The sequence below is a fragment of the Carettochelys insculpta genome, chromosome 10 (assembly GCF_033958435.1).
Source record: "Carettochelys insculpta isolate YL-2023 chromosome 10, ASM3395843v1, whole genome shotgun sequence".
NCBI classification, from domain to species: Eukaryota; Metazoa; Chordata; order Testudines; family Carettochelyidae; genus Carettochelys; species Carettochelys insculpta.
In genome coordinates, this window is record NC_134146.1 from 49,804,665 (window position 1) to 49,832,148 (window position 27,484).

The following is a 27,484-nucleotide window of genomic DNA, read 5'->3' on the forward strand; positions in this document are numbered from 1 at the left end:
CCCGTGTGGATTCTTATGATGGGGGTGGCAAAAAAAAAGAGTAGGAGAATCCTGCATCAGCAATGAGATTAGAACCCTCATAGACTAGACTAGTGGTGAAGGACATTGCACCTCCAAAAAGCAGGTGTTGGTACCATTGCTGCAGCAGCTTTGCAGCCAGTGTTCTCTCTAACTATTTTCTGTCCATCAGCGGAAGAAATGTTTTGTGCACCAAGGCACGTGCTGAGGTGTACCACTTGTACAAATACACGCTGCCAGCTGTGGGTACTGTGGACACTCGGCTGAACAGCTAGGCGGCACCTGAATCTCTCCTGGGTGGCCACCCAAGCACTCGGCTTACAGGCAACACTGAGTGCAAGCACTGATAAGCACTGCTGATCGCCCCATTCTCCCCAGCTGTAGTCACCACCCTCCCACGTAGCCCTCAGTTCGCATTAACAGGGTGAGTATCAGTCACACCCCCATCAGTCTGCCAGCCTTTTGTGCATCATACGCATACGCAGAGAGGCACGAGGGGAGGTTATTCTGGCCAGGCAGCTGCATTACTCTCCCTTGACTGGACTGGTTTGACTGGTTCCCGAAGTTCTTTTAAGGTTGGGCATAAGGAAAAACCTCCTAACTGTCAGGGTGGTTAAGCACTCGGATAAATAGCCAAGGGAGGTTGTGGAATCGCTGTCATTGGAGACATTTAAGAGATGGTGAGGTAAATAGATGTCAGGGATCATCTAGAGCAGGGGTTGGCTCCCTTTCCAAGGCAGAGTGCAGAAACTTGACCTTTCGACCTCTATGTTGGTGGCACCTTTTAAAGTCACTAGTAGCCCTACTTACAATGGCTTAATTTAATAAATAAATTAAAATTCAGAGCTTTACCATGTCGGTGGTGATTGGCAGCGTTAGCTGATCTTCTGTTAATCCACAGGTACCCTGGCTCTGAGCCAAGTTTCACCTGCATGGGGGCGGAGGGGCAGGGCTGAGCTCCTGCCTCACGTGCCAAAGAAAATCAGCTAGCATGCCACTCTTGGCACCCACACCATGGGTGGCTGACCCCTGATGCAGAGGGTTCCTGGTCCTGCCAAGAGTGCAGGGGACTGGATTTGAGGACATTTTGAGGTTCCTTCCAGTTTTAGCGTTCTGTGATTCTATGTGAGGGTACCCTGCCTTCCCTGTCACATTTTATTCACCTGCTTGGCATTGATCTGTCCCGAAAGGCTGGGAAATGTGTGGTTACTCAAGGTTCCATTTCTCAACTTTATCCGAAGGTAGCAAGATCTCTACTCACAGTTTTTTGTTGTATGGGGGGTTTTTGGTACAAAATGGCCACCATCGTAGTGTTGGCACGTTTTTCAAATACGTAATGTGCTTTAGAGACTAAATAACTGCCAAAACAATGCAGTTCCTGTTGATCAGGCCAGTTTACTGACCAGCGAAACAAATTTGGTTATGGGAAGAAGACTCACAATTTGAATTTGTTGGACCGTGTCTGGATAGCAATGACGAAGACCCAGCAAGTATTAATTTTGCTAGTCAGCCTTGCTGGCCACTATATGTCAGTAAAGGAGGGATTGGAAAAGAACAGTACTAGGGACTAAGACAATGGTTCATTCTTTTTTCCACTGTCTGTTGTGAATCACTAAATAAAGAAACCTAGTTTGTTTGCTTGGGCTGATGTTTTTGAGCATTCTGAGCGTAACGTACAGGGATGACTGTCAGGTGGTCTTCTGAATTTCTTACCATTATTGAGTCTGAAGATATTCTTGTTATGCCATTGATATGAAGATCATAAGGGCTAAGAAATACTCTAATTGGAGAATTCCCATATTCATTTTTCAGATTAGATTCAAGTACACTGGAAACTCTTTGAGTCAGAGTGTCTTATGTTCTGTTTGTACAGTGCCAAGCACAGAGGGGCCCTAAACCATGGCTGGGGTGTCTAGACACTATGGTCACACAAGTAATGGTGGAAGTAATAAATTAGAGCAGGGAAGCATTGTGAGAAGAGTCCCTAGCTGCTCCCAATTTCAAGGAGCTTGTCCTTTTTCAGCTGTTTATAAATGGCTGGAACTCATACAGATATCAGTAAATTCAGGCCATTGGCTCCACGAGGGACTGACTTGACTTAAACCCTTGTACTCCAAGTGGAGCATAGGTCATCTACAAGTCTCCTCCACTTCAGTCTCTCGAGAGAAAACTTGTAGCTGACTCCAGGAGTACCCCAGTTGTTGTCTTTTAGTCTCAGTAGATCTTCTTCACATTGTCCAAGGCCCTCCTCTTTTGTGTTTTCCTTGTGGGTTCCATGTGAGAGTTTGAAGGACTACGCTGGATGATGGTTTTCTGAGAGTGTGGCCCAGCCATCCCCACTTTCTTCTCTTGATTTGAACGTCAAGTGGTTCTTGTCCTGCTCTGTTCCGAAGCTCCTGATTTGTGACTGATGCTTCCAAAAGTAACCTGCCCACAACATATTTCATTCAAAAAACCAATCCTGCCCCTTTAAAAAGATATGATCTTTACAATGCTTAGCCTAACTCCAACCAACACCTTTCATGCAGACAGCAAAGATTTACGGTATATTGCCGAGGAGGGCTTACTGTCTTCCCAAATTAGGGAGATCGCTTCTAGAGTATGCATTGCTGCAGTATCTGGCTACTTCTGCAAATTGACCACTAGAACAGCTTCATGACACTCTGAACATGTAGCATCTCAAGAACTTCACAACAGCCAAATAGGGTACCAGCACCACTGGCTAACAAGCACCACCATAGGGGAAGAATGAAGGAAGTTCCTTCTGATTTGTATATGGCCAGAGTTTTACCTGCAGGCCCCAAAACTGAACATAGACACACCCAGATCTGTGCCCAAATAAGTCAGGCTTTCCTGGGTAAACTGGGAGCTCAGTCTCTCCCTGCTGCCTGTAAGGTTGCCAATTTTGTTTTCCTTGACCTGCTGTTGCATGCTCAGCTAAACCACCAGTCTCAAACTTGTATCATCATCCTCCTAAACCCATCTAACCTTCTACTACCACAACAAGACAGCCCAAACCCCATGCATCCGCATGCAAGCTCAATTCGCCCTTTGTAACATGAATACAGAAGAAGAAATCCAGTTATCTTCTGTGCAGTTTGTTTGGGAACTTACACGGAACCTTTTGCTTTTCCAGTGCCTTTGGTTGTTTCAAGACCCTGCATTATTGTACTGAGGAAACATAGTCCTGTTGTTAGGGCACATCTGGGACCCAGGACAATTAGGTTTTATTCCTTGCTGTTTCACTGATCTGCACCTAGAAGGGAAGTCACAACCTCTCTATGCCAGAGCTCATTCTGCTGTAAAATGGCTGTAATAACCCTTATATGCCTCCAAGGGTATTCGTTAGGGTGAATTATTTGAGAGGCTCATATGACAGGAGTTCCAAACATGAAGGGTGGTGTTGCCGGGTCCCCGATCCTGCGGGTGTTCAGAGCTCCACCTGGCTTTGAAACAAGTTTCAGGCACTTCTAAGACTATGTCCTATCTGTGCAAATATCATCCCACCATCCCCTGCCTCGGAACATGGAATATGTGCTCATGCCACCAGTTCCGTATTGTGGCTTCATCTCAGCCTGAAGAGGCATTGATTTCATTTGCAGACAGCACAAAACACACTTCTATGAAGACAAATGCATTCCAGTGAGCTGAATACCAGGATTTCCTTTGCAACTCTTTTTTTCTTTAACTTGGCTGCAGAACAGTATCTCAGGGTTTAATTGTTGGGCCTTTCTGTCTCTTCAGTGGCATGGGGGTTTTTAATTTTAAACAAATTGAAGGACTTCTTTTTATGTCGACTATGCTTTTGTTTTCTCTGAGGGTGGTATGGCATATTGCTGTTTGCCCTCTGATTGATGAGTTATTATCTTCTGTCTCCTGCTGGTATTCAGCCATGCGCACATACCTACCTGCTGAGAGTGAAGAGTGATATCAGGGCATGTAAGGCCGTGTTCTCATCCCTTCATCTTTTCTACCCAAGAGATTCATTTTACATTGTAACTTGGTGGGCCTTTGGGGAGGATTCCTCCTGTCCCTCCCGGTGAAAAATATCCTACTGCTGTCCTTCCCAAAAAGGGCACCTAAGGGCAATAAGTGTGTGGTAAATTACCCAGACGGGCTAGGATGCTCCTGCTGGACAGAGGAGGGCAAAGCAGTTCAAAGAACCTTCCTGAGAGGTGAGCTCAGATCCAGGAGTCCGCCCTCCTGTCCATAGCATAGAGGGAGAGAGGGTGCCAAGAATCTGCCGCTGTGTACAGCCATCAGCCACAGCCCCCCAACTTCAAGGGCATGTAATGCTGCACAGAGGCTCAGAGTCTGGTTCCACTCCACAGCCTTGGAGGACAATTCCTGCCGAGGTTAGCCCTTGATTTCTCCAGGCCTTGTTTTGAGAAGGGCTTCACTCCTCTGGGAATTGACAAGTCCATTGCCCTGTGGGGAAAGGTCTACATCACAGAACCAGCCCCTGGAGCTAAGGGAGCCTCTACTGCGTGAGCTAAAAGCCATGTGGCTCTTCGCTGCAGCTGCAGAGCTGACTCATTCACCTCTATCTAAGTCGTCTCGGTGTCACGAGATGGAACAGAACACCACATCCAAGAGGTGTGTGGGTTACATAACCATTCCAGAGATCCTCTGCATGCCCACAGCTGTGAGTTGCTTAGTCCCTTGCTTCCTCACTTTCCCCAACCTGTAAAATGGGAATAATGGCACTGACCTGCCACGGCAAAGAGCTGTGAGGTTAAAGGACCATGCACTACGTCAGCGTTAGTGCAGATGGGCAGATAGTTCTTTGAATTTGCCTGGGAGCAGCTCAGTGTCTGTGAAGCATCTCTCTCTCATCCAGTGTTTGTGAAACAACTAACGCTGACAGCATTAGTTGCCGGCCCACATTAATTATTTCCGCAGGTTCTATTTACTTACTTGTTCCCTGTGGGAATGCTGTGCATACAAATTACAGCAGCGCTTAATTTCGTTGCAGCGGGCGACTGAGTGGAGAGAGAGAACTGTATATGCGTCAGCCCTGCCAGTTTTTTCCTTCTGTTTCATTTATGTTGGGTTTTTTTTATGATCATTAAGCTGATTGTATCCATGGCACAAAAGGCTGAGTTACCTCGGTAACCACACTAGCTGGACTGGTAATCCATTTATAGTATCACTGCTCAGGTCTGATTAAATTAGCATGCGGATGACGTAAATGCTTGGCTGGGCAATGCTGACGAGGCTGCTCCTAATAGGGACTCTCACCCTTACATTTACTCTCACTTATTGAGTGAGACCCCTGCAGGAAATGTACAGAAATAAGGCGACAGGCAATTGACTCTTGCTTTCAGAGCAACTTGTGCTGCTGATGGCAGACAGCAATTTATATGAATGCAGACAGCAGCCTGTACCCGTTGTACTGTTGCTTCCTCATTGCAGAATTCCCCATGCAGCCTTTCTGAATTAGAGCTTGAGCCTCCAACCTTGCTCACCATCTGCCAGTGTGATACAGGGAGCAGCTCCGGTGTCTGATGGGTTTGTTTCTAGACACCACAAAAAAAAAAGGGGGGGGGACTAAGTGGTGGGGAGGGAGGGGGGCCAACTTGTCTCTCCCACTTTCTTGTACATTTCTTGCAAGCGCAGACATTTTTACTTGTTTGAAATAAGTCATTTTGTTTATATCTGAAACTTCATCTCTGAACATATTTCTCCGTGATAGGGTTTCAGACAATGCAGTTCAGATCCCTCCAGCACCATCTGTTCTGGCTGTGGAGGAAAAATACTGGCAACCTTATGGTCTTGTCTTTGAACTTGTAGTATTGGTGAGTGGTTAGAGCAGGGGGACTGGGAGACAGTGGGGCTCTGGGGTTCTGTTCCAGATTTACTGTATCCACTTGAATGTGCCACTTCACTGCCCAGTGCCTCAGTTTTTCTGTTTGTAAAACAAAGATAAAAATACCTTTCAGCTGGCAGGTGTGTTCAAGGCTCAAATGCACTGAAATGTCTGAAGTGCTTTGAGACCTCTGGATAAACCTGTGTCATTCGCAGATTTAAGGAGAGGACAGACAAACACTTGTCCAAAAGTGTCTAGATCAATGGTTTGCAATCAAAGGTACATGTACCCCCGGGCGTACGCGTCTGTCTTCCCAGGTGCACATCAACTCATCTAGCTATCTGCCTAGTTTTACAAGAGGCTCCAGAAAAAGCATCAGCAAAGTGAGTGTAAACTAGCATTTCACAGAGACAATGATTTATTTATACTGCTCTATAGTCTACACACTGAAAAGTAATATTACAATTGATTTATCTCATAATTATATGGTAAAATAAGAAAGAAGCCTATTTGTCAGCCATATTGAACTGTGATACTTGTGTATTTTTATGTCTCATTTTGTAAGCAAGTAGTTTTCAGGGAAGTGAAAGTTGGGGGCATGCCAGACAACTGTACCCTTTCAGGAACCTGATTTATCTGGAAAGGAAGAGAACCTGTGATTAGATTCTACCCTTCCTTTCTCCTATAGCCCCAGCATAGATGGCCTGGGCTGATGAGTGAGCTGGCCGTGTTAGCATATGTTGAATAGCATATTAATTTTAAGAGTGGAAAGATTAAAGACTTAATGATGTTAGTGCCTTGGAAAAAGCCTTTACCCCAGGGCAGTGCTTTACATTTCAACTTTAATGGCTAATGCCTTTAATTTATGGGTTCCAGTGTGAAAAGGTTTAAATGATCAGCAGGAGATCTCCATGGCAATACAGGAAGGGGTCAAATCCCTCTATTCAGTAAGTCCACTGGTGCAGGATCTACTACTGACAGGGTCTCTGGGAAGATTCACCCAGCTATTAACCTGTGAAGTGGTTTGTCAAGGGTAGGGTAGGCCTTTGGCACAGGCAGCTGCATGGACCGGATTCAGGAGCAGAAGTTCCTGGTGACCCCATCCCCAGTGCAGTTGGTAGAGGGCATTATTGTGAGTGGAATTCATGTCAGGATTTTGCCCCCATAAAATTGGGTGGTGGAGTTGGCTCTTTCTCCTCCTGGATCCACATTGTGTCTCTTTAGTAGATAAACCAATATTGCCCCCTTAACTAGGGTCCTATCTACCACCTGGGCTGGGAGAGAAGAGATATTACCCAGATACTCTCCCTGTCATCTGTCAGCCTTTGAGATCCCTGTCACCACAGCATCAGTGTGAATTCACACACTGGTATCTCCAGAGCTACCCAATGCAAAAGCCTCGTTCCGTTAACTTTGTACCGCTCCATCCCAGCTAAGAATTGCCTGTGAGTTTGAAGGGTTGGCCCCAGGAGCAGGAAAGCAGAGACCATGCTGACTTGTTAAAGACAACTCTACTGCACCAGGCAGGCTCAGAGAGGTAGCAGTGGTAGTCTGCATCTTCACAAAAAAAAAATGCAGTCTTGTAGAACCTTAAAGACTCACAATATTATTTATTAGATGGTAACAGAGAGGAAGCTGAGCTAGTCTATACACTATCAAAACAAAAAGCAGTCAAGTAGCACTTTAAAGACTAGCAAAATAGTTTATTAGGTGAGCTTTTGTGGGACAGACCCACTTCTTCAGACCATAGCCAGACCAGAACAGACTCAATATTTAAGACACAGAGAACCAAAAACAGTAAGCAAGGAGGACAAATCAGAAAAAGATAATCCAGGTGAGCAAATCAGAGAGTGGAGGGGTGGGGGGGAAGGTCAAGAATTAGACTGAGCCAAGTATGCAGACGAGCCCCTATAGTGACTCAGAAAGTTCCCATCACGATTTAAACCATGTGTTAATGTGCCGAATTTGAATATAAAAGCCAGCACCGCCCGCTTCTCTATCCACACATGGTTTAAATCGTGATGGGAACTTTGAGTCACTATAGGGGCTCGTCTGCATACTTGGCTCAGTCTTATTCTTGACCTTCCCCCCCACCCCTCCACACTCTGATTTGCTCACCTTGATTATCTTTTTCTGATTTGTTCTCCTTGCTTACTGTTTTTGGTTCTGTGTGTCTTAAATATTGAGTCTGTTCTGGTCTGGCTATGGTCTGAAGAAGTGGGTCTGTCCCACGAAAGCTCACCTAATAAACTATTTTGCTAGTCTTTAAAGTGCTACTTGACTGCTTTTTGAGTTATTAGATGATGAGCTTTCATGGGAGAGTACTACTGCACTAGGGAAAGTCCCAGTAAAATTCCCCTCCTCTCCCCCTCCATCTCTGTGATTTGTGTGTGGTTGTTTTAGAACTCCTGGAAATTTTGATTTTGGGCAAGCAAAATTTCGACTCATTTGTCTACCAAATTAGAGCAACGCAGGAGATAAAGGGAAACGAAATTCCTCTTTGGTAAAACAGACAAGATCTTATGATCTTGCTCACTGGGAGAAAAAGGGACGGGGGCGGGGTAAGGCTCTCCAGTGTTTGTGCACATTGTAAATTTGATGCCAGCAATGCCTGATCCAGTTCTTCTTTCAAGTATTTGGAATGTTTGTAATTGATTTCAGTGGGAGCAAAACTGATGGACAGAGAGTTTGGTTTTGCATCAAGGGTATTTTTGGGGGTGGGGGAGGGGTGGAGGTGGGTGATGTTTTTAACATTTTTTTGTTCAGTAGGAAAGTTCACTCCTTGTTATCTCTATTTTCTCTGGTGCTGAGTCATGGAAGTGAGAGAACTTGTAGGCGTCTTAGCAGCAGAGAGAGTAATGCTCTCATTTACAGACAGTTATGCTTTCCAGAAAACTTTTTTTTTTTCTGGTGGGTTGCAAAAGTGATTAATCTGCTGCAGCATCTGACTAAGGAGATTTTCTGTTTAAGAATATTTTTTAAGAAAGAAAATCTGCTTCCACTTATGGGAAACAATGCAGTAGGGATTTTTCTTTTTTAATTGCCACGAAAGACCAGACAATAGAATGTCCTTTTCTAATAATACCCTCTGTCTCTTCATTCCCCCCAGTTCCGTTCCTTGCCTTACAGAAAAGTCAGAAAGAAGTTGATAGGGCTGAAACGAACAGAAATGTACAAGAGTTCTGTGTTGCCAACCCTAGCTGTTGGAAAAATTGACACCAAGCCATGCCCAAATCATGAGAATTTTTTTTTTTTTAATCTAAGTGGGATTTCTTTTAATTTTTCTTCTCACTTTTGATTGTTTTAGGACAATGACTCTCCAGGCAACTGTATCCCTTTTAGGAATATGATGTGTTTTGTGTTTCCCACAAGTTCCACCTCACTTAAAAATTACTTGCCTACAAAATCAGACATAAAAATGCAAAAGTGACACAAGCACACTATAAATGAAAAATGGCTTCCTTTCTCATTTTACCGTACAGTTATACAGTAAATCAATTGCAACATACTATTTCAGTGTACACTATACAGAGCAGTATAAACAAGTCATCGTCTGTATGAAATTTGAGTTTGTACTGACTTTGTGAGTGCCTTTTTTCATAGCCTGTTTTAAAACAAGGCAAATGTTTAGGTAAGTTGACGTACCCCCTTCTTGACCTCTGCGTACCTCCAGGGGTATGAGTAGTATCCAGAGGCACTGAAACTTCATACTAGAGTGAGTGAAGTCTCTGCTCTACAGCCTCAACTGAATGCCAACTGGCCTTCAGCTCATGTGGTAGAGCACACAGCTTTAGACCCCATGGTTGCAGGTTCAGTTGCTGGTGACTGGGGTCTTTCCACTTTACGGATGCCAAACCCTGGCTGAGAAACAGTGCTTTTGGGGTCAGTTATAGCAACCTTTACTCCACATCCTTGAAAGACTAGCAACGTGGAAGGAAGGAAGAATCTTTATTTCTTGCATCATCATGTGACTCTTGGAGCTAGAACTTAAAGAAAAATGCCCGATATCATGAGACTTGCAAGAAGAGCTGGTAATTTGAGGGTTTTATGGAAATTACTCTAAAATCTGTAGGCCTATGTCCTCAGCTGGTGTGAATTAGAGTAGCTCTTTTGACATGCATGGACCTGCAACAGTTAATACCTGCTGAAGGTCTGGCCCATAGACTTTAATACAGAATAATTCCCTTTCTGTGGGCTTTTAAACCATCCTGTGATATGGCTAAGCAGTGCTGTAACTCTGTAGAGCGCTGCAGAAAGCCAGTAACAATTTGTGTTAGTGGAGTCATTGGAGCGCAGGCCTCATGCTGTTCCTCTGTCTGAGGGTGAACATTGCTGCCTGCTGTGGAGTCTCACTCAAGGAACTGTGCACCAAGGAAGCAGCACAGCACCATGGAGTACCTGGGAGGACAGGCCACCAAGACGAGGTGGCTGAGCAAAGCAGGGGGTCTCTGCTCCTTCATGGGATCCCCAGAGAGCAGCACTGAGCCAGAAGGGCCTGCATGCTCTGTGGCTGGGTGGATCAAGTCTCTGCAGCCTCCTGGGTGGTAGCAAAGAACATGGGCTGTCAGAGCCATCCTTATCTATATGCAGAATATGAACTTGCATAGGGCAGTGTTTCTCAACCAGGGTTACATGTACCTTTGCGGGTATACCAAGGTCTTCCGAGGGAACATCAACTCATCTAGATACTTACCTAATTTTACAACAGGCTAAATAAAAGCACTGGTAAAGTCAGTACAGTCTGAAAGTAAGGTCTGGTGCCTAGCCTTTTGTCGAAGGCGGGAGATGGATGGCAGGAGACAATCGCTTGATCATTGTCTTCGGTTCACCTCCTCTGGGGCACCAGGCATTGACTACTGTCAGCAGACAGGATACTGGGCTAGATGGACCTTTGGTCTGACCCAGTATGGCTGTTCTTATTCAGTCAGCGACTTGTTTCTATTGCTTCATATGCCTTACTCTGAAATGTAATACAATATTTCTATTCCAATTTGTTTATTTGATAATAAGATGGTAGAAAGTCAGGAAATTTTCAGTACCAGTCTTCTGTGATATTTTTGCATGTTTTTGTGAGTAAGTAGTTTTTAAGTGAGGTGTAACGTGCAAATGCAAAACAAATCTGACACCTGAAAAGGCTATAGTAATCTGGAAAGGTCAAATGGCATTTGTTTCAAGGCCGCAGATTACCTTAGGACCGACCATGTTTCTCAACTGCTGGTACACATACCCTTAGAGATATATAAGAGGAGTCTGGGGGTACTTATGTATTTATTTCTTTGTTTGAAAAAGGGGTGCTTTATTAAAAAAAATGTTGAGAGAGACTGGCATAGGGCACCTGCAAATTTGGAGCACCATTCGATCTTAATGTCCACCCTGTCTCTTCCTGTCCCTGTTCCCTGGCTCTGCTTCCTCCAGAGAGGATCTAGTTAACTTAAAAGTGACAAAGCCTGCCAGACCTCTGAACAGAACACTGAAGCTGTGAAAGAACCATTCCAGTGGTAATGAAGCTATTTGACAAGCATTTGCCAATCCCAGTTTCTGAATTTACTGTTTTAGTCGCCAGGACGTTAGTTTAAATTTTCTTTAAAAATATTTTTTTAGTGTGCCGCTGAAGATAATAAAATCATATCTCTAAATACTCCTCTCCCCCTGGCTGCTGTCGGGAATAGGGGCACCAATTGAATAGCACTGCATTGGGCCCCATAAATCCTCAGGACAGCCCTGTGTGCAGTGACTGCTCTGGGACACAAGCAAGAGGAGATGTAAACAGGTAGCCACTTTGCCTTGCCCTAGGGAGGTTTGGGAGAATTTCACCTGTGCACTCCAGCTGGCAGAAATTCCACCGTGACCCTCAGAGTCACCTGGGGTGCCTCTTTCATTGATCTTGCTTCATTTTAACCCTTTGATGTCATTGGGTGTTGTTTCTTTTCTCCCTGTTCTTGGCACGATGTCCCTGGTTTACTCTTCCTTCTTGTCTGTTGTCTTCTGTTCTTGACCCTTACACCGCTCTGCCAGTAGCGCCAAAAGGCACGGCAAGCCTGGGACGAGATGGGAGGGGGTCTGACCCTCCACCCCCAGAATGTGTGGGGCCAAGGTTGAAAGGGGTTTGGCTTGGGGCATTTGTCTCCTTTGCCCTCGTTGGTGGGCCTGCTTCCCAGCCACAATGGCTCAGGCCTGATCCTTCAGTGTTTGACCAAAAAAACACTTTATGGTGTTTCAGTGGAAAATTGATTTTTACATCACCTGTCCTGTGAGACTTTTAAAAATTACATTTTCTCTAATGTGGTTTATCGCTAGCTTGTTGGTAACAATGAACTTTGGGCATAAACTGCTTTCTTGGTCAGGAGAAAAGGAACTATGCTCTGCAACTAAATTTTTTTCACTGGCGAACTGTACTTGTAAATTCAAGGGAAGCAGGGTGTGGAAATTAACCTGCTTTAACCTTTGTTTTTGACAATTCCACAGAGATGCCCATGACTCATTTAGAAAACGTAAATACTTGAATTATACTTCTGAAAGCTTATCGGATGACATTGCTTTGTTTTTTAATGACTGGGTCTGTAGGTGAATTTTTCATGGGTTGTAAATAGGAGACTTTGTAGGATGCCAGGGATTTTTGGCACATGCATTATTGTTAAAGGAAACTTTAATTTAATGAAGCAGGAAAAAAAAAACAATGAGAATTAGCTGGAACTAGAGATGGATCCAAATTAAATGCCCCCTGCTCCCCGTGTTCTGATCTGGAGTTTTGCTTTGGCCCAAGACAAATGTATGTGAAAACTGCAAGGCTCTGTTCCCAGTGCTTTAAAGAGTTTTTGGGTGCCCACAAATGTGCCTTTACATGATGATGCTGGTTGTCTTATGCCTGCAAAACAATGCAGCCCCACCAGTCTGAGCTGGTTTTGTGGCTTCAGAATCTAAACTCCACTGTCAACAATGCATCCTGTGCTGCCAGCAACTCCATGTTCCTCCTTTCCCACACTTGATACGTGGAGGTGTCCTTCCTCTCCAGGTTGCCATCATCCTCCAGGCTGGTTAAGCTCATAAAATGCTGCAGCACAGCATGTGAAGTGATCCTGAAGCACTCCACAACAGCATGAAGCGTCTCTGGATCCACGTTTGGCTTGTAATGCCATGTGATAGGCTGTGTAAAAGTGTCATGAACATTCCTTTGGCAGTTTTTCAATGGTGGGGGGAGTGAGGGCAATGCACTCTGGGATGATGACGTCAGGCACCCACAAACACTTGTGGTGCACTTTTTCCCCCTAAAACTCTGGCACAGAATCCCAGAATGCAATAGTGTTGCAGGAACTGTGGGATAGATACCCACAATGCACTGCTGACACAATTGAAGTTAGCAGATGTAATGGGAACACACTACATCGACTTTGTAAGCAAGTGTGGATGTTTACCATCGACTTTATAAAATCTAGTATTATAAAGTCAACTTTATTTCCTAGTGTAGACATACCCTTATTAGAACAGTTGTGAGCCAAGCTGCTCAGGTAGATGGAATCTCTACTGTAGTCCCAGAGCTTCTTCCCCTAGGCTAGAAAGTCATTGTTTCAAAGTATGACGTTTAAAATGTCAAAACCAGTTAGCCGGTAAATCCCAATAGCCATCAGTATGTATTTATACAGCTACCACATGAATGCATAATTTAGATGACATTGTCAATAAATAAATAAAAATTTAGTAGAAACAACATAGATTGATTTAAAAGGAATGGAGGGTGAGGACAATATCTTAAATTAGCTGGTGTGTTTTGAATTCCATGTGCAAAAACATTGTGTGTAATTGTGTATGGGGCCCTATAAACGATTGACCTGGAAAGATTTATTGTTAGATACCTTTGCTATTATGCATTCGATTCACTTCTCAGAGGTTGCTGCAGTCTGGTGCCTGTGCAGCCTATATTTAGCATAGATTATAAATTCCATTTGCTTTGGTTTAGGTTACAGATATATGAAAAGAAGAGATCTTTTTTCCTGCTCATTTTTCAGCAGAGCATGATAATTATTACCTTGAAAGAGGTGTTATCTGGGAGGTTCATTACAGTTTGCACAGAAACCTGCAATACTTTTCTGCTGAGGGTGGGGCAAGGTGTTTAAATGTGTATTAACTATCCAAATGCATAGGAAACAATGGACCGGGTTCTGACTGGTTACGCCTCTGTAAGCCTGAATTAAATTGAAGTCAATTGATTTACTTTAAATCGATGTGGATGTCGTTGAGATGAGAATCTGTGCGGATACATCTTTTTGAAATGTTACCCAGGTACTACATGTATTATAGAATACTCTAGCCCTTATCTGTTTTCCACCCTCATAGTTTTAGCTCAGTCAGTAGTGGTGAAGAAAAAGTCTTGAGATCTGATTTTTAATAACCATATAAGAGAAGAAAATTATAAAATCATTACTGAATAAGACTCATTAGGTCATCATTGCTGAAGTTTAATTGACTTCTTTAAAAAAAAAAGCCTGCTGAGGTAAGAGAAGTGCAGTGTATGAAGAAATTTGGAATTAAATTAATGCATGATATTAGTTGTCTGTAAAAAAACAAAACAAAACAAAAAAATTGATTTTCACAATAGTAGTAGTAGTAGTAGTAGTAGTAGTAGTAGGCATCCTTCAGTCTGCATAGGCTATGGATCACGCCCTTTATAGTTTCAATTGAGGACTTCATTTACAGCATCTACTGCGACTATGAAGGCCCACACGAGAGTGACAGTCCTTGCTGCATCTCTTGCAGATGTGGTGGGTGTCTGGCAAGTCCTTAGTGTGCTTTCTGTGCACTCGCTTCTCCTCTGCTAGCTGTCTGATCCTCATCTTGCCCTTCTGAAGGCCCTTGTGTAACCCCTGCCTCCATCTGCTGCGGTCGTCTGCTAGTTCTTCCCAGTTGTCCAGCTCGATGTCTACCTCTCTGAGGTCTCTCTTGCAGACCTCTTTGTAGCGCAACTGGGGGCATTCAGGAGGTCTTTTGCCAGAGGCTAGCTCGCCATACAGGATGTCTTTTGGAATCCTTCCATCATTCATCCTGTGGACGTGGCCAAGCCAGTGGAGCCGACGCTGCCTGAGGAGGGTGTGTATGGTTGATATTGCAGCTTGCTCGAGGACGGTGGTGTTGGTCACTCTGTCCTTCCATGATATTCCAAGGATGCGCCTGAGGCAGCACAAGTGGAAGACGTTCAGCCTCTTTTCCTGGCGGGCATACAGGGTCCAAGTCTCGCTGCCATAAAGGAGGGTGCTGAGGATGCAGGCTCTGTAGACTTGCATTTTAGTGTGAGTGTACAGCTTGTTGTTATTCCACACTCTCTTGCTGAGTCTGGACAGAGTTGTGGCCTTTTTTCCGATCCTCCTATTTAGCTCAGTGTCCAACGACAGTGTGTCAGTGATGGTGGACCTGAGATAAACGAACTCGTGGACGACCTCTAACATATAGTTGTCAATGCTGATTGATGGGGATTCAGCAACATCCTGACCGAGTACGTTTGTCTTCTTTAGGCTGATGGTAAGCCCAAAGTCCTTGCACGCTTTGGAGAACCGATCCAGCAGTTTTTGAAGCTGGTCTTCTGTGTGAGACACTACAGCAGCATCATCTGCAAACAGCATGTCTCTGATGAGGACTTCCCGCACCTTAGACTTAGCTTTCAGCCTTGCAAGGTTAAACAGTTTCCCATCAGATCTTGTGTGCAGCAAGATGCCCTCTGTTGAAGATCCAAAGGCATGCTTCAGGAGGAGTGTGAAGAAGATCCCGAACAATGTCGGAGCAAGCACGCATCCTTGTTTGATGCCGCTCCTGATTCTGAAAGGATCTGATAATGCGCCGTCATATTGGATGGTTCCTCTCATGTCTTCGTGGAACGATTGGATCATCTTGAGTAACCGTGGAGGACAGCCTATCTTGTGGAGCAGTTTGAACAGACCATCCCTGCTGACCAAGTGAAAGGCCTTGGTCAGGTCGATGGAGGCTATGTAGAGTGGCTTCCTCTGCTCCCTGCACTTCTCCTGCAGCTGCCTTAGAGAGAAGACCATGTCAACGGTAGACCTCTCTGCGCGGAATCCACACTGCGATTCGGGGTACACCCTCTCAGCAATCTTCTGGAGTCTGCCAAGGATGACGCGAGCGAACAGTTTACCAGTGACGCTTCGGAGGGAGATTCCACGGTAGTTGTTGCAGTCACTTCTGTCTCCTTTGTTCTTATACAACGTTACAATGTTAGTGTCGCGCATATCCTGTGGAACCTCACCCTCTTTCCAGCACAGGCACAATAGCTCATGTAGGGGTTCCAGGAGTGTGTCCGCGGCACACTTGATTACCTCTGGTGGTATACCATCCTGGCCGGGGGCCTTTCCTGCTGCAATGCTGTCGATGGCTCTCTTCAGTTCATCCACAGTCGGTTCTTGATCCAGTTCGTCCATTACTGGTAGGAGCTTGACAGCATTGAGGGCTGCGTCAAGTTGTCTGTAAAAAAGTTAATTTTCACAATAAGTCATCTCATTCAGAAATATGCAGCCTTTAGAAAGACATTCTCTTGCAGTCTAGATACAAATGGGAAACAGCGGGTGGATTTTTATATTAGAATTGCTGTCGCCAGGTGATTCTTTCTTTTTTCTTGGGCATACTTAGGGAAAACAAGATTAATTGATAATGCAATTTCCAAGTGAGCCAAGCGTAGTGAAGGAACGAATCCATTATTCTTCTTCGAGTGTCCCCGTGGGTGCTCCACATTAGGTGTCGGGCTCGCCCGGCGCCGCAGATTGGATCTTCCAAGCAGTTTCTGCCGGACCGCGCATGCGCCGGTGCGTGCCACTCCCCCGCGCGCTCCCGGCCGCGTGCGCGATCCAGTCCCCGCCAGTTCCTCTTAACCGCCGTCGGCTGCAGACGGAATCCGAACTAGGCTAAGGCCAAGTAGCGTATTCAATGGCTTTAACTGTTTTTTCTTTAAAGTTTTTCAAGTACTTAGGCTACTGCAAGTTAGCCGGTTGTTATTTTTCAAAAAAAAAAAAACAACAACAAACAAACTACAAGCAACGCTTTCGGATGATCACAATTGCCTCCATCCTTACGGCATTAGACGATGGAGATTGGTTCGCAGCCCTCGACTTATAAGACGCGTATTTTCACATAACTATTCATCCGGCTCACCTACGATTCCTCTGGTTTTTCATGGTAGGCAAAGAACATTTTCAATACAAGGTCCTACCGTTTGGCCTCTCCTCGGCCCCCAGAGCCTTCACCAAGCCCTTGGCAGTGGTGTCAGCCTACCTGCACAGACAGGGGGTATTTATATTCCAGTATCCAGATGACTGCCTACTCAAAGGGGCCTCGAAGGAGGAGGTACTACGCATGATATGCATCACAGCAGGTGGGGAGCACACATGGGCAAAGAGGTGACGCAAGGGCTGTGGTCCTCCACGGAGCAGTTGCTGCACACAAATATACTGGAGCTCAGAGCAGTGTTCAACGCCTGCAGACACTTTCGAGACCATATAAAAGGCAAAGTAGTCGGGATCAGTATAGACAATACCTCCACCATGTTTTATATAAATCGGCAAGGAGGAGCTCGGTCCCGTGCCTTATGTGCAGAAGCAGTCCGGTTGTGGAACTGCTGCATCGCCAACAATATAACCTTGAAAGCCTCGTACTTACCAGGCGCTCACAATGTGAAGGCAGACCAGCTGAGCAGGCGTTTCGCACTCATGCACAAGTGGCAGATCCGTCCCGATCTGCTGCAACCGATTTTTCATGCAGGGGGTTTTTCCCCAGATAGACCTGTTTGCTACTCAGCACAACAAGAAGTGCCCACGATTCTGCTCCAGGGCAGGACTGGGACGGGGGTCCCTGAGGGACGCCTTCGCGATCTCATGGAGGGGCCCCCTGCTTTACGCTTTCCCTCCCACAGTGCTCATCCACAAAGTGTTGCAGAAAGCCAGGAGGGAAGGAGCCTGAATGATCCCGATAGTCCCAACGTGGGATCGACAGCAATGGTTCCCCCTACTCCTGCGCATGTCGGACCGGCCACCGATGCCCCTTCCGGTGGCGCCGGATCTGCTCACGCAAGCCCAGGGGTCCATAGTGCATCCGCACCCCCAAGGCCTGCGACTACAAACGTGGTTAATCCATGGCTCAGCTCCCTAGAGAGCACATGTACGGAGGAAGTGCAGCAAGTCCTAGAAAGTAGCAGGAGGACTTCCACCAGGAAGACCTACAAGCAGAAATGGACTCGCTTTACGGCATGGTGTTCTACCAAACAGCTAGCCCCCCTTTCGGTGCCTATGGCTGTGATATTAGAGTATTACTGGACCTCAAGAGAGGAGGACTCTCACTATCCTCATTTAAGGTCCACCTTGCCGCCATTTTGGCGTTCAGACACGAAGAGAAAGGGCACACAGTGTTCACCCATCCCATGGTTACCAGGTTCCTCAAAGGGTTGGTAAACCTATACCCCCCTCGGAAACCGCTTCCACCTTCGTGGAACTTGGACCTGGTGCTTAATGCGAAAAGGGGACCACCGTTCGAGCCTTTGGCCACGGTTTCCCTCTGCCTCCTTATGATAAAGACGACCTTTCTTCTCACAATCACGTCAGCTCGCAGGGTGAGCGAGCTTGCGGCAGTTATGGCAACGCCACCCTGCGCTGTTTTTTCCAAGGAGGCGGTAACCATACGGCTGCATCCAGCCTTTGTTCCTAAAGTTTCTTTCTGAGTTTCATACTAACGAACCTATTCTTTACCCTCGTTTTATCCAAAGCCTCATAACTCTAACAAAGAGGCGCGCCTACACCTCCTAGACGTGAGGAGGCGCTAGCTTTCTATATAGACAGGACCAAGTCCTTCCAGAGAACGGATAGACTCCTAGTCTCTATCGCTCCCAAATCAAAAGGAGAATGTCTCTCTTCGCAGAGAATCTCGAAGCACATCGTATCTTGCATAAAAATGTGCTACAAACTCAAAAAGACTCCTTTACTGGCCATGCCCAGGGCTCATTCCACTAGGGCGGTGGCAGCATCAACAGCCTTTTTTCAAGGGCGTTGCGCTAAAAGACATTTGCAGAGTGGCGACCTGGTCATCCTGTGACACCTTCGCCAAACATTACGCCCTTCACAGGGTATTCCAAGAGGATACCCGTCTCTCGACAGCGGTCCTCTCGGGGACAAGCTGCACATAATCCGATTACCCACCTCCTATCTTGAGTTACTGCTGGGTAGTCACCTAATGTGGAGCACCCACGGGGACACTCGAAGAAGAAAGAAAGGTTACTCACCGTAGTAACAGTGGTTCTTCGAGATGTGTCCCCGTGGGTGCTCCACTACCCGCCCATCCTCCCCGCTCCGGATCTCTGGTTAGTGTTTTGCAGGAGCATCCAAGGCGGTTGGTCAAGGAACTGGCGGGGACCGGATCGCGCACGCGGCCGGGAGCGCGCGGGGGAGTGGCGCGCACCGGCGCATGCGCGGTCCGGCAGAAACTGCTTGGAAGATCCAATCTGCGGCGCCGGGCGAGCCCGACACCTAATGTGGAGCACCCCCGGGGACACATCTCGAAGACCCACCGTTACTACGGTGAGTAACCTTTCTTTACTTTACATAGATGTTGCAGGTTGATACTATGTTTGGAAAACAAAAGTGCCAGACCAGAAGCTATGTTTTTATCAAAGTAATGTGTCTCTAAGTAAATACCTTATTAACAACAAATTGAATAATACAGTCCAGTTCTATGAAATTGTTAGGAAATGACACTAATTCCCATTTAATTTAATAAAGAAACAGTTTTCTCTGGAAGTATCTAGATAGCTTTTTCTTTGCATATCACTGTTTGGTAGACAGTGTGCTGTGTTGTAAGAGAAATGTGCTTCTCTTTCATTTCCCAGATTTGTTTGGATTTTAAACTGAAATTATATGGGTGGCTCAAATGGTGCCTTCTGTTCCAGGAAGTAATATGTGTACATGCAGTGGTATATACCCAAAGTGTGTGTGTGTGTGTGTGTGTGTGTGTGTTTGTGTGTGTTTGTGTGTAAAAATACACACACATAACTGAACAGATGATACAGAAATTATATACATGTATATGGGAATGAAACTAATACAACGTAGTTTTGTCCTCGTGTATTATTTCTGCACCACAGGTTTTTTATGTGTATATGTTGTTTACATGCACAAAAATCAGATATGAATTTCTTGTTGGCTGAGATGATTGGGGTTATTAAAATTCTAGAATCAAGTGGAACCATCTGACGAACCATTCTACTTCTAATCCAGTTTGCTTGCATCCACGCTGGGCAAAAAAGAAAAAAGATGTCTCCTTGTTATCTCATACTTTTATGTTGTTACTTTTTTTGCTTCTTTGTCAGTCGAACCGTCCATGCTGCCAATTCAAATCATTTTGTAGCCTACTAACAACATGGGCAGATGAGTGGTTCATTACTTTGACTGAGCTGTAAGAAAGCAGATGTTACATGAGCACAGACTAGTCCACTGCTGCTTTTACTCTTCTGTGCTCCTCTTTGCATAGAGTGCAAGAAAATGTGTGGAAGAGGAACAAAAACAGATGGTTGCAAAGGAAGTGAAGAGACAACATCATCATTCAGCTTTTTTTGCCCCATTGAAGGATCTTTTTTTTTTTTTAAAGTTGGTATAATTGGATCTTCAAGATTGAAAAAATCAATCAGTTTAAATTAAAGCACAAGCAATATTACAGATAAATGGAATCCTAATTAAGAAGTATGAAATTAAGTAATAAAATCCCAAAGCAAGTGCTGTATAAGCATTATATGTATTTCATATTCATTTTGTAGGGTACGTCTACACTAGCTCCCCTCCTTTCGAAAGGGGGATGCTAATGACGTGTTACAAAGAATATGCAGCACCTCATTAGCATAATGGCAGCTGCGGCACTTCAAAAGTGCCACTTTCAATCGTGCCTGGCTCGTCTACACAGGGTCCTTTTCGAAAGGACCCTGCACACTTTGAAATCCCCTTATTCCTATAACGAAATATTCGAAGTGTGCGGTGTCCTTTCAAAAGGGACCCCGTGTAGATGAGCCACATGTGATTGAAAGTGGCACTTTCAAAGTGCCATGGCCACTGTTATGCTAATGAGATGCTGAGACCAAAGTGTCTCGTCAGCATCCCCCTTTCGAAAGGGAGGGCTAGTGTAGACATAGCCATAGATTTTAAAAGTGATGAAACCAACAAGATTCTGTAGAAATTGCTCTTTAATAAAACCCTGCAGAATTAATTGGAAAAATTATATTCTTTTTATAAGTTTTCTTCTTTTTTAGAGGGTTGGGGGAGGAGAATGACTCTTCTCTATAACTGAATACAGAATTCTGTGCCTGCGATAGATTTCTGTGGGATGGCTTAAAACCACTAAAGCAATGTTTTCATTTTCTATTAAGTTCTATAGTACTGTTCCAGAAGGAAGGTGTAGGTTTGAGTGTGTATTTTATATTTATCCACATGCACACGTGTTCTTAATATGCACTCATTTTCTGTAGCTCTTATGTATATTACAGGCAGTCGTGGGGATATCAGCATTCTCAGTGCATTCCTTTTTGCTCTCATGATAACCCTCTGAACTACTGTCTTCTGGATTCTGTTTCCATTCAATCATAATAACGTGTTGTAACAATAAGGGGGAAAGTTCATATGTCTGAGGGTGATTTAATAATGAGACTATATGTATAAGCTTTGCTATGCTTAGTAAGACATCAGTCATAAAATACTTTGCTTAACTCTACTTTGCATATATGGAGGTGGGGAATTTCACCTGTGGCTGGCCAAAGCAAATATTTGCCTATGCCAAGCAAGGTACAATGTTCATTGCTGAACGTTGTACTGCTGTAAACTTCCTTGCATTTATAAGCTGGGATCCTTCTAGTAAAAATCATGCTCCAGAGCTTGTTTCTCCATTCCTCTAACTGTACCGACTTGTTCACATGGCATCACTTTGGCTATGTCTACACTTACAGAAAACTTTGAAATGGCCATGCTAATATCCAAATCAAAGAATACCAATGTTCAGCTGATAGGAATAAGGGGATTTTGATGTTGGCGGGGCCCTTTCGAAAAGGACCCCTGTGTAGACGAGCCGTGGGTGAGCGAACCGTGGCACTTTTGAAGTGCCACAGGTGGCAACATGCTAATGAGGCACTGAATATTCATTTCAGTACCTCATTAGTATTCTCTGATTTGGCCATTAGCGTGGCCATTTTGAAGTTTTCTGTAAGTGTAGACATGGCCTTTATCTGAACGGTAATCCTTGAGGGGTTGGTGCATTTTGAGAGGGCCTGCCGCAGTGCAGACAAAGAGATGTGGAGAAGAAGAGAAGAGCATCAAAAACTGCCCCGTGCCCCTCCAACAGCTATCAACACCTGCCCCTTCTGTGATAAGATCTGCGGCTCCAGAATTGTGCTGATCAGCCATCAGTAGACTCACAAATAGAAGGGTGACTGAAGGTGTCCTACTCATTATCAAGTGACCACCAAGAAACTATTGAGAACAGCCTCTCTCCTTCATTGTTAGAGAATAGAGGCAACCCACTGAATTCACATTTTATTAGATTGCAGATACCTTGTGATGGATTTTTAAATGGATTTAGACACCTAAGAATGAAGATAGGAGCCTTTAAAGTGAGCCATCTATTTAGTCTAAATTGATGTGTGCAGAAATCACTTGTATGACCATCAACGTTCTCTTAGATCTGTAAGCTTTGGAAGTAGGTTGCCCTAAGAAGTACACATAAGCAACTTTGGAAATTGGGCTCCTTGGGACATCCTGAACCCTTTGTACAGCCACCACTGGATCACCTAGAATATCTGCTGTACGTGGAAGCTCTTCACATCTGTGCACGGTTGTGTACACTTCATTGAAAGTGATTAAATTGTGATTAGAGTGTAGATGTTGGTTAAAACAATTCTCTTATCCTATGACAAGGTACTGTATACTGAAGTCATTCTCCCTCCTGTGCAATGAATGCAATCACTTGATTCTTCGACTGTTACTTCACCTTTGAATTGCTAGCCTAGCTCATTCATAGAAAAGGCAGTAGATTAGGTTACTTCCATCCGGGTCTGGTAAGACTCTTATGTCTTTTCCCGTTTTAAAAAAAAATCTGTTTTATTTTTGACAGTAAATGTGGTTGTCAGTGTAATTCCTTCCTGCTTTTGTCTCAACCTGCAACTGTTTGTTAGCATCTGGTTTACTCTCTGTTGGTATTGTTAATTTACGAGGAGTTGATGGTAACTGGCAGGAGTGTTGTGTGCACTTGAAAAGTGCGTTAGGTCTGCTCCCCGAACATGCGCATGGCACAATAGCCTGCAGTAGTGTAGAAACAGCTTTAGAGAATGCCACGTGTGTGTTTTAGTGTGATTGGTCACTCACAGATGTGATATGCTTTTCAAGCAAGCCAAGCAGGAGGTGCTAGAAAGAGATACATATATAAGCTTCCAAAAGCCCTCTTTCTTCCCCAATTCCTATATACTTTTGGGCTGCTGTTCATGGTATATGGATCTCTTTCCCCTTCATTACACTAATCCCCATGTCCAGTGGGATATTTTTTAAAGGGCAGGGCAGTACTCAGCTGGCTTCCCATTCCGCTCCCCACCCAGCCAATCCAATGGCTGGGGCAGCTGAAGTGCGGGAGCTCAGTAGCAGTGCAAAAAAAGCACTGTCCATGTGTATGTGATGCACCCATGCACACATAAATCCATCTGACCTATCTCACCTGCCTGCTGATAGCTGTGTAGACCACCCATATCCCTTTCGTATCTGAGCGCCTGCCTCTCCTCCTTCAGAACCCTTCTTCTTCAGTGCCTTTGAAAAGGAATGACCTAGGAGAGATTCCTACATAATCTTCAGCTTCTATTGGTTTACCACCTTGCTGTTACCTTAATCTGGGGGACCCCTGTTTTGGAATGAGGGCTAAGACACCCGTGAATAGTTCTGTGTGTGTAATCAAAGATGCTGAAGGCCAGACAGTGTGAGGTAGACCACAGGCGTCCAGAAACCTTTTCTCCTTTTGCTGCTGCTCCTTGGACAGACGCAGAGCGTTGTCCTCCAGGGAATCCCTGATGCTCTCAGCCCCCTTTCCCTACTGTATCATATTAACTGGCCCTGCCCCTGTACTCACTCCAACACTGCCAGAGGAAGTCAGAGTGACTCCTCCTGGTGCAGATTTCCTCCTTCTGAAGGCAGGCTGCAGTCTGACATAGTTCAGCCCTGAGTTACTTGTCTACCGGAGGACTCGGGAAGATCTGGAAAGATAGCCCAGGTCTCCAGGCTCCTGGACTCTTGTCCTAGCCACGTCTAGACCACATCACAGAGGGAAATCACTTCATGTGCTCTTCACTGTGTTCGCTTGTTCTCTGGTCTGTGCCCTTGATGGACTACATTTTCCCAGTCAATAACAAGCAAAGCACTGTCTGGGATGGACAGTGCCTTCCCCTTGGAATACCAAATCTGCCTGGTCTCTAGCCTGCCAGGGTCTGTAATCAAGGCACAGCACATGAAATTGCCAATGTTGTGGGCTGGAGGAGTTAAAACTCACATTCAGGGGTGGAGGGTTTGCCAAAATGTTGAAGGTGCCCAGAATGCTGGAGCCCACACACCTCCCCCACTCAGATGCTCTCCCTCCCCCAGGCTCTGAGAGGGAATTTGGGTTAGGGAGGGGAACAGGTGCAGGATGAATGAGGGACGGAGCTCTGGGAGGCAGGGTTGGGTGCAGGTGGGGATGTGGGGTACAGGCTCTGGGAGGGACTTTGGGGTGCAGGAGGAATGTGGGGTATAAGAGGGGTGCTGGGTGCAGTCTCTGGGAGGGAGTCGATGGTGGAAGGAGAGATGGAATTGGGGGCAGGACAGGAGCGTGGGGGGAGACAGTGCAGGCTCTGGAGGGAGTGGGATGCACAAGGGAGTGTGGAGGGCCTTGAAGGGGGTGCCACACTTACGTGGGAGCATTCCTGTCTGGCAAGGGCTCTGGGAGAGCAGGGGTCTCCAGGTTCTGCTGTGTCCACATGCTCCTCTGGTTCCCCTCCCACCCCAGGCAATTTAAAACACGCTTGGGGGGGCTCCCTTCAGCAGCACTGCGACATGGCTCTCCCCCTGCAGCTGGTGGCACGTGAGTCCCCACAGCCTGGGGGGTGAGGTCTTCATGGACTACTCCAGCTGCTGGAACAGTGCACAGACACGCTGCCCCTCCTGCCACACGGGTGCCCACGCCAGCAGCCAGGGTGAATGAGGGGCTGGGAGGTGCTCTAACTCCATTGTGCCACCTGTGGGGACCCTGGGGCATTTTAAACTGGCTGGGGTGAGGGTGACAGGCAGGGCCAGAGGATGCGCGAAGGGGAGCTCAGGGGGCAGCAGGGGCCAGAGAACGCTGTGGGCGGGGAGCGTAGGCAGGTGGTGAGATTTGATGGAGCCCAGTCACAGGCCAGGAATATTCCTAGTACCAAGGCACTGTGGGCCCATTTAACTCACTGTCATAGTCACATTCTCATAGTGACTACAACTCCACTGGTGGTTTTGCAGTGGGGCCTCTCAGAGCCTATTTCTCAAACACCAAAGCCACCAGGGCTGTAAGGAGGGCCACTTCACCCTCAACCCCGACGGATAAAACATTATCCATCTTTTCCAAACTCAGCCCGCCGAAGATCACGCCTGTTCTGCTGCGTTTCAGGCCTTTCATCACGTTACAGGAAGGGGGCAAACAACACTATTTGACAAAAACAACATTTGTGGAGAAAGTGGTGAGTTTCTAGCACAGCCAGGCTCAAATGCCACATGTGTCGGGCACCGTAGGTCAGACAGCAAGCAAAGTTTATCATTAGATGAGCAAATCAGCTCCTTGCTTCACCTGCAAGTCCCGAGTCTCTTCTTCTTTTTCCCCTCCCCGCCATCCTTCTCTGTGCTCACTGGGGCATCTGGCCACCCCCCGCTCAGTTTATAGTCCTTCCCAGGGATGTTTGGAATGTCAGGCATTAAATACAGTCAGCTGGGTTCTTTTCCAGCTGAAGCTTGCTGCCTTGTTTTCTTTCACCTCTCTCGCTTGGCTGGAGTCAGGTGTGTGCTGTTGTTTTCCTTTCTCTGCATTGTTTAGGATGACTCATTCAAGATTGGGATTTGTTCCAACTAATTGTAAGGTGTTTTTAAAACACTGCAGCACGCTTGTAAAACTTCTCTCCTAAGTGCCCCATGTGAATTAATGTTTATAAATTCTCTGCCTAATGGCAGATTGAATCTGAGATTTTCTTATTCTTTTTTATTGGTTTTCTTTGGGTCTATAAATACGATAGCGTGTCTCTTCCTACTGCTGCTTTGGGTTTGCTAGTAACTCATCCAAGATTGATAATCTGTTGGGATCAAATATTTGCCTAACGTTAAATGCATCCTGGTGGGCTGCTCGCTTCACTGAGACCTTTATTTGCCTCCAACAAGATTGGAATTGACTCTTAGATTACTGAATTGATTCTGGGTAAAATTCATTTCAGTGAAGAAAGAGCATACAAAACTTGGAACCCCACTTAAGACCAATTTAAAGGTGACAAGCTAGGGAAATTTTAAACATTGCATTTCTTCTCTTTCCTGCTTCTTTGTCTGTATCATGAAAGCAAGAAAATTGTATAAACTTTTTAAAAGAAAAAGAGGAAAATGGGGGAATTTTAACAACTTTCCTACCCCTTTGGTTGTGTTGGCTCCTTGGCAAAGAGGTCCCTTTGCTACATAGTGAGTGGGGTTAAACAGACCTTAAGAAAAACAACAAATGCTTTAGACACATGAGACTAAGATCTCCTCTGTCTGTTGTTCAGTACTTATGATGTCGTCATTTCACTAATTCTGCATTTGTCTACTGAGTTTCAGGGACAGGCCTGATCTCACACCACCTCTGATGGAGCTGCAAATAGACCCAGTGTCCTGTTCCCTATAAATTAATCACACTGGATTTAGAGGATTTAAGCTTTCAGGGCTGCTCACCTCACTCTCTGCTCTTGTATAGATTTATACCTTTTGACTGCACTGCAGTCACCCCGGAGTCACACCAGCGTAACTGAGACCAGAAGCAGGCTCTATCTGTATATATTGGCATAGCTCTGTATTTTCTTTCTGGAATTTGATCTGGGGTAACGTGTATTGTTTTGGAAACATTTCCATGGGAGCTGCTTTCAGTCATCCCTTTACACTGCCTTGTGTGTATTCAAAGGAGCCTCCTTAGCGGCAAGCAGGATCACGTGAACATATTTCCGAGTCCTGTCCGTATCAAAGCTCTTTTATTTTACAGGAATCTTAACAGCTGTGCTCCTTGGTTCCTCCCTTATTGTACTCTAATACAGTGGTTCCCAGCCTGGGATCTGCAGACCCCCGAGGGTCCATGAGGGCATTGTGGGGGGGCCCGTGGGAGGCCCATGGGGGGCGGAATAAATGAAATGATCATAGAAAAGAAGTTTCAAATAAATTGCAAAGTTAAAGTTTAATTTGAATTTCTTCCAATAATGCTATCAAAGGCTGTCCAAAAAGTTCTAATGTGGTTTCCTTTTTTATTTAATGAAGTGCATATCGTGGCTAGAATTGGTTTTGACGGTGATCCATGATCGGTTTTGGGGGTGACTGGGGTCGGCACTAGTGAAAAGGTTGGGAACCACTGCTCTTGGAATTCCTTTTGTTTAAGGCA

At 45.5% G+C, this 27,484-nt stretch overlaps 1 protein-coding gene across 29 annotated transcripts in view; it reads left to right on the forward strand.

Annotated features, from left to right (window-relative positions):
• The window catches only part of LPP (LIM domain containing preferred translocation partner in lipoma), a 456,239-nt gene that overhangs the window by 270,795 nt on the left and 157,960 nt on the right, over nt 1–27,484 (forward strand). The gene's annotated exons all lie outside the window — the stretch shown is intronic.